We start from the raw sequence: 8,762 nt of genomic DNA on the forward strand, positions 1-8,762 counted from the left end.
TTCCATATAACCATAGTTTAACCATGGTATTTGTAGTAAAACTGTGGTTATACAAATGCACCAAAAAACACGGTTACTACACATTTATTATAATAAAACCGTGGCTACATTTCGTAAGGGAAGTTTCTTAATGAAACTTCGCTTGGCAAGTCTGTGCCCAGTTCTTAGTGGGTTGCGTACACTAAATGCAGTTCGCGCAAAGTACCTGATCTGTCTGCTGCTCCATTCGCAGAGCAGCATCTGGTTTTACTCGCATGGACTGGCACCTGGTTTACGCACGCACACCCTGAGGTGAGGCTGCACTGATGACCCCCAGGGAAGCACGTGAAGAATATACAGAATGGGAGGTGGCGGGAACATTTCATTTTCATAGGGGGGCAAACTTTTTATGAACTGACAAACAAACTTTCACCAAGGCAAGGCAAGGCAAGTTTATTTATATAGCACATTTCATACACAATGGTAATTCAAAGTGCTTTACATAAAAGAAAAGAAAAAAATAATCACAACAATAAAACAAGGAATTTAAAAACTTTGAAAATGATTTAAAAAATTGATTTAAGAGGTTTAAAATTAATTTAAGAAAACGATTATACATAAAATATAGTGCAATCAGTTCGGACATCGCACAGTGCTCATTCATTACTGTTTATAAGGTTTGAAGTTACTGTTTATAAGGTTTGGATTGAATAACAATTCAATCCAACAATAACAATAACAACCCATATTATAACAGAAATAGACCAAGTACTATATTAAAATAGAACACCAATACAACATAGTTAAACCTATATCAATTTAAATACATTTATTAACTATACAAAACCCCATTTGCATAGCACCCTCGGTTGAAGCTGTAATAACAGCTCTTCAGTGCGTATTTGTGTTTGTGCTATGGGGAGCATTAATGTTTTTTTATTTACAACGCGTTCATGCAGCGTTGATTAATGTAGCCAATCACAGCTATATCTGTTGATTTCTTGAATGCAATGGCCAATCAGAGGCATTTAAGTTAGAATCCACTCACCTTTTAAAACACTGGGAGTTCCCTTGTGAAACAATCTCTCAGGTTGCGTGAACATGCTATAGGGAAACTCCTGTTTCTCCGAATACTGAAGCCTGATTTGTTAATGTTCATGTAGACCGAGCTCATACGGGTCCTCACCAATGACAACGAGAACCTTGGTACAGAGTGGTCGGCTCCGGATAAGCCTGTCCATAGCCAACATTACAAATGGTTTCTGCAGCCGGGGTGCTGCCAGCGAGCCCCCGGCTGCAGAAACCCTTTGTAATGTCTGACGGACATGATGAACATTCTAGGTTGTGGCGCGCACCTTCTTGACGACCCAAAAGTCATCGCAAGCCATGCTTCACTTCCAGTCGTATCAGTCTAGCTCGGCTGCTGCTCAAAATTGCCAGATGGCCTCATTGACTCAGCAGCCTGCCAAGCCAACAGCAGTGACTGTTCACCCTCAACCTGAAGTGGGGCCTGAGTTCAGACAGTGCTTCTGTAGCTCCTAGCACTATGGGTCCCTGTCTAAGATAACGTTGGACCCTGAATCACAGCCGAAGCACTCCTGATGCATAAGGGGTAATAAAGGGAAGGTTGTGTCTTGCTGTGGTGAGACCAACTTACAAGAATGCTTGTATATGCCTCCCAGCCCCTGTCAATATCTGGTGTTGGAGCGTTGTGTTATTGCAGATGCTGGGTTCGCCAAATTAGAAGTGCTCGCACCCACGAAATCCATTGCTGTTATAGTGAACAAAGTAATTCTCCTCTTTGCTGCATGCAAAGATGAATTACTTACTCTTAATTCACTTGCAGACCTCCCCGCTTCAAGGGTGTGATCCAAACTTCGGTCCAGGGAAATTATGCTCGTGTTTCCCATTCTGAAGTATAGTGTCTGCTGGTGAGGGGTGCTCTCTGCAAGTTGGGCTTTTTGCAGCCACTGCTTCCTCATCCCAAAGATGGAAGATGACCACTGGTCTATCCTCAATTTGAGGCACCTGGACCGTGCCTTAATGAAGCAGCCTTTCAGGTTGTTGACTTTGAAGCAGATACTCGCACAAATTTGGCCAGGGGACTGGTTCTTATCAGTCGATCTGAAAAATGCTTACTTTCATATTCAGATAGCCCCCCATCACAGAACATTGTTAAAATTTGCATTTGAGGGGGTGGCTTACCAATATACAGTCCTTCCATTTGGACTGTCTCTGGCTTCACGCACATTTACCAAATGTATGGGAATTCACGTCGTGAACTACCTCAATGACTGGCTAGTGCTAGCCAGGCCGGAGCACGAGCTCCTTGCTCGCAGGTCGCTGCTACTCAACCACCTGGAGCGCCTTGGGCTCAGAATCAATTTAACCAAGAACTCCCTGTCTCCCAGCCAGCGAGTTGCTTTCCTGGGAACAGTTATCGACTCGTTATCTGGCTTGCGCTGGAACGCTAACTGACAGTTCAGTGGCGAGAGGCATCATTCATTGTGGGTTTCTCTACCTCTCAGAGTATTCCAGAGGATCTACCTTCTCTGTGATTCTGTTGGGCCTGCTTTACATGCATCCCGTTCAATTCTGGCTCAAAGCCCATGTTCCGTCCCGTGCTTGCTGCCTGGGACGTCTTTGCCTCAAGATGACCCACCACTGCACCAGAGCTGTAGCCCCTTGGAAGGTCCCTTACCTGTATCAGACAGGCGTCCAATTGGGACTGACCTCCGGAAGGGAGGTGGTCACGACAGATGCCTCCAACTTAGGATGGGGAGCACTATGCGAGGGCAGACCAGCGTTCAGTGCCTGGAACAGCCTGGAGCAACACCTACATATAAACTGTCTCAAAATGATGGCAGCCCTAAAAACCATCCTGCCAGCCTTAAGGGGGCACCGCATCCTTGTCTGTTCAGACAACATGATGGTGTTAGCCTTTATAAATCATCAGGGCATTCTCAAGCCATGGTCCAGGGCCGGCCCTGACCAATTTGGTGTCCTAGGAAAGATTTTAGCAGTTGCACCTTGCATTGCAGCCAATTCCACCACCGATCATTCACACAGAAACTGCATAGCTTTATGACATAAAACAAATTACATATGAAATAAATAAGACAGTTGCACAAAAAAATTAATAAATAAACTGACATGAACTCAGCTAGCTATTTAAATGTAAGTTTTTAATGTATTTTATTTAAGTAAAAGACAAGAAAGAATGAAAATATCAGTGCTTGAAGAATTTGGTTAGTTTTATTAGCCTATATTTTGATCTAAATTAGATTGTATAATTTCAAAACCTGAAGCAAAAACAGAATGGTCTGACTTTAGCTTTGTGAAATTAGGCTACATAAAACATGCCAAACAGCAGATGGGCTGAATGAAAATGTAAATTCACTCCCTGTCATCACTTAGGCGGTGCTTAAGGAACATCAGTGATGTATTGTTTCCTTGATTAACACTGTAAACACTAAATGCATTATACAGAGGCATGATGAAAGGAAAATGCCATCTAACCTTTTTCTTAAGACAGTCAGTTCCCCTCAGAGATACATTCATACTTTCGCATTGTGAACAGTGAGCTTGCTCTGCCTGCTAATGTATTTTTCTTCTCTTTGCATCTCTGGCCTCTGTTAACACTGTTTACAGACTCCGAAGTAAAACAAAAAAACCGTCCGGTTCCGATTTATAGTCGATGGTCAATCGGTGCATCTCTGCTCAAATTCAAATATTAAACTGCTTTTATTTTGGTGGTTTGCCGGCAAATAAATAAATGCTCTGCATGTTTCAGAGTGAAGCACTGCGTGTCATGGGCTGCACGCGATAACATTACCCACTTCACTCTGACAACTGTAGCACATAGGTATTTTTATTTAATTAAAACCTTCGCGATATAACTATGGCATTAAGCCATAATGCCATAATTCCCCCCAGAGGACAACTCTCACTGCCCAAGGAGTGAGACACCATGGCCCACGATTGGCCCAGTGCTCACCTGTGCCTTCTCTCTATGCAAATCCATCGACTCAGGCATGTCACGATGGTCCCTCATGTCATCAGACGAGTCAGGGAGGTCAGATGCTCGGTCTTCTTGGTGGCTACACTCTGGCAAAAAAAGCCGTGGTTCCCCGTGTAGATACAGCTGCTGCCCCTTCGAGGCACTTCGTTGTTGCTTAAGACCGCCCTCCTGCTGGCTATAGCATCGATCAAGTGATTAGGTGATCTACAAGTGCTTTCAGTAAGCACTTCCTGCCTTGAGTTTGGGCCTAATGACTGTAAAGTCATCCTCAAACCAAGACACAGCTATGTTCCCCAGGTGCTCTCCACTCTGTTCAGAGCACAGGATATCACCCTTCTAGCTCTTCCTATTTCAAAGGATGAGCAGGGTCCTAATTTACTCTGCCCAGTCTGGGCCCCTAGAGTTTATGTGGAGCGCTCTAATCAGTTTTGGCAATCAGAGCAGCTCTTTGTGTGCTTTGTGGGCTAGAGGGCTGCCAGTTATGAGACAGAGATTATCCTGCTGGATAGTTGATGCTATAGCCCTAGCTTATTCATTATTATGGAGTGAGGGCCCACTCCACCAGGGGAATGGCCTCCTCCTGGGCGTGGTCCAGCGGAAATATCTGTGCAGCAGGCACCCGGTCTTCGCCGTCAATCATTGCTAGGTTTTATAACCTGGACGTCCCTGCCATTCTTGCACGGATTTTGTCCGCCTAGTCATCCTGTTCCCCAGGTTAGTGGAAAGGGCTATTGTTGATGAGGACTCCGGCTTTGTGGCCTGGGCCTCACTGAGTCTGGGATTATTGTGCCCTTATTAGCTCATGCTTCATTAGAACCCTCACTATGGATGCTCATATATATACTTATATTTATACCATGGTCTGTCTGAATACTCGATTCTGATTGGTTGTGTCATGGAAATTTTCAGTGCTAATCTGACTTGACCACAGACAACTCAAACAACTACAGTTGTTAATATAATAACTACAGTATCTCAGGCTAATTCCCTGAATTCCTCGAATACTTACAATATAATCCAATACTTCCCTGAAGTATGGTGACGGCGTCCCGTCAAGAAGCTACTATCACTACCTCAATCACAAATGAGCACACAGGTCTTTAGCATCTATACACTCTCACCGCCCTTCTCAGCTGTACGCTGTTACCTCAGCCCGAGGACGGTTCTATAGTCTTCCAACACTATCACTGTCTTTGCAGTGGTCTTTTGAGCATAGAATCTTTAGTACTTCTATTCATCAGCTGCGCAGCATATACCAGACACCACTCCCAAGTTGCTATTTGCAGGAATGAAAGTTTTATTCATGGCCGGGAGCCCACTGGTCACAACAACCAAGAGAGACTCCCTGAACAGAAGGATGCATGAACATTTATACCTTGTAGTTGAGTAAAAATCAATGTCACTCAAGTCTTCTTCACTGTAATTGGTTATACTTATCTGGTCATTGGTTTGTCATATGACTGTTAGTTCTACTGTTTTAAGTACTTTTTAGGTAAGTATAGATTATTTAATCATAGGGACACGGTCTTTGATCTGAGCATTCTTAGTCTGCACTTTTCTGAACATTCTATTGGCACTTTTCCAATGCGTGGTATGACTCTGCTCGGCACGGCTCAGTACGGCACGGCACGGCTCGGCTCGACTCGACTCGGTTTGCGTTTCCACTGCAGTTTAGCATCGCTAGAGTGGGCGGGATTATTCACATGTCGTAGTTGCGTAGTTATAGTTGCGCCGCCTCTACTGCCGCGACTCCTGAAAAACTTTTTCATTCCGCGTCGCCCCATCAAGCTCTCGCTGGATCCGCTCCTCTGCTATCAACGAGAGGAACGTCTGTACTTCCTCAACAGAAAACGAAACAGCCACTTTTTGGTTGTTAAAAAAAGGTGCGCTCGTTCAAAACAGCTGCGTTCGGTCCTTCGCTGGCTGTGCTGATTTAAATCTAAATCTGTTGTGTTTGTGTCACAAGTTCAGTGACGCAGGTAGTGACGATTCTCTCCGGCCAATCCGTGATCAGCAGAGTTTACACGTTACGTTTTGGTAACGGTACGGTTCGCTTGGAACCTCAACCGAGGTGGTACTAAAAAAAGTACCAGGTACCAGGTACTGTACCCAGTGGAAAACCCCCCAAAAGTGAACCGTACTGAGCCATACCGTGCCGTACCATGCAGTGGAAAAGCGCCATATGTTGAACATACCCTTTTTGACTCCTTCCTAGGCCATTACATAAAATATGTCTATCACAGCTGGCAGGTATGCATTAAAATTGTTTAATGCACAGGTAGTTCCAAGTCAGTTTAATCAACGTTCTATATTAATGCACTACCTATAAACATTGGTAACCATAGTAACATACAGTTACAGTTATACAGAGACAGCTATAAACACTTCCGATTTAATTAGCTAAATGAATGATTTTCGCGTGTCGTTTAACTTATTTAGTGAATATGGCAATTTTGATAAATGGGAAGAGGCACAAGATGAACTGGACGAACTGGAGAAGATAACGGTAAATGAGAAATATAACGAAAAATTGCACAAGGAATTAACACCAGCAGAACTCAAGCAGATAGAAGATGACAAGGATGAGGTTAATATAAAAAAGACAGCTAAATGGGCAATTAACACATTCAAAGACTTTTTGTATCAGAGACAAAAAAATGCTGATGTTGACCTATTCTGCTTCTCTTCTTAATGAGACCTTGCGAGAGTTTTATGCCTCTGTTCAAACTCCCACCGGATGCGAATACAGTGTCACAAGTCTGATGTGTCTGAGAGCAGGTATTAACCATCACATCACAAAACACAACATCATAAATGATAAACACTTCAAATCATGCAATGCAATCTTAAAATCAATTATGAAGCACTACACTAAAAATGGAAAAGACACCAGTGTTCATCACCCGCATATTACCGAGTCCGACATGGAGAAAATTAGAAATGTGCCCCCACTCCCCCCTTTCAAACCCATTGGTCTTGTGCGAAAAGTTTGGTTTGAGATACAACTGTTTTGCACCTCAACCTATCAAAAGAGTCTTTCATTCTCAAGCAAGACGAGAATGGCCTGGAGTACCTGACCCTGGTGCATAACCCAGAAACAAAAAAATCACAAGGATCCCACTGCAACGGATAGAGAAAACTTACAAGGATTTATATTTGCATTTCCTGGTGACCTACTTTGTCCCGTGGACAGTTTTAAAAAATACCTATCAAAATGTCCATTTGATGCAGGAGCCTTTTATCTGCATCCCAGGCGCATCCCTTTGTGTAAACCTGAGAACACTGAAGTGTGGTTCACCAGGGAGCCGGTGGGGTTCAACTACCTTGGCAATATGCTAAAAAATATTTGTGAAGAGGTACCTAAGATATATAATAGATATTCAATTTTTAATCCTAAGAATTCAAACTGTTTGTAGTTATACTATTTTCCAAATCTAAATTGCATACTTGAAATTCTTGTCTTTCAAGTGAAACGTATCACACAAATTTACACAAACCATAGTTTGCGGAGCACTGCCATTGGTCACCTCTCTGACACCGGACTAGAGAGTCACCAGATCAGGTGAGATTGAGGTCTCTGCAGAGCAAATGTGGGCGTTTCTGATGTTGTGGGTGTTTTCAAACTGATGGGTGTTTCTAAATGATGCAATGAAAATGATTCCCCTTACCTAACCCCACCCCTAAACCAGTCAGCCAATCAGGTAACATGGTCAAAAATGCCCTGATTTGGTAACTCCCATTACTTTCATGCAGAGACCTATACTTGGATCATGTCAGTGACAGGCCACCGATACGAGGCTAGTTTGCGGTCATATAGGGCTGCTTTGTCAGAGGAGATGGCGTGGAGTGACATTCTTACATCTCGAGCCTCAACAAGCAAAGAAAAACAGATTGTGCTTAAACATCCATCCTCCTCCAAGCCTAAACCCGAAACCCTACCCTTTTCCATGTCTAATTTCACGATCAGTTGAAATGTGGAGTACAACATCCATTAGCCTCGGTGGACTTATGAGGCTAATTTGAGTAGCCTAATAAAATAAAAACAAACAGTAGCCTAAACTTTTCAATTATTTTATGTTTATAGGTTTTTATTTAATTAAATGTATTTCATTAAATGTGATGTTAGCACTATTTCTGTGGAGAATTGAGGTATATGAAGAATACTGTATTGTAATTATTCATTCAAATAAAATGCAATCTTACGGCCCAAGTGTGTCTGATTTAAAGAATTCGGGAGCACAGAAACTATTGCCCTGCAATTTTTATTGATACAATATTGATAAAACAATTGCTACATTATATTTCTCAGCAACAAGAAGGTAAAATCGCTGTTTCTAAAGTGACTAAACTCACAACTTCATTGAGATGCACAGACACAGGTAATTCACACATGCAACTTTCATCTCTCTCTCTCTCTCGGTAATCAATTAAAATACATGCTATAATTCATTCAAATAAATGTGATTGTACCACACTTTATCTCTGTATCTAATATTAAAGTAGGCAGAATGCTATGTCAAATAAACCATAACTGACGAAAATAAACCTAATAACATAATTTTTACCATTCCGGTCAAATATTCTGCTGCATACATCATTAACAGCTTTAAGTTGTCAGTGCTGGCAAATGACCATGGTATAAGCGGAATAATGCACTGCTTCGCGTTGGGTGGTTCTTGGCCTCCACGTCATGCATTAAAATCGTTTAATGCGCAGCTAGCTTTATCCTAGCATTATCCCTTACATATAGCATGCTTATATA

The sequence above is a fragment of the Sinocyclocheilus anshuiensis genome, unplaced genomic scaffold, assembly GCF_001515605.1.
Source record: "Sinocyclocheilus anshuiensis isolate Anshui unplaced genomic scaffold, SAMN03320099.WGS_v1.1 scaffold2063, whole genome shotgun sequence".
NCBI classification, from domain to species: Eukaryota; Metazoa; Chordata; class Actinopteri; order Cypriniformes; family Cyprinidae; genus Sinocyclocheilus; species Sinocyclocheilus anshuiensis.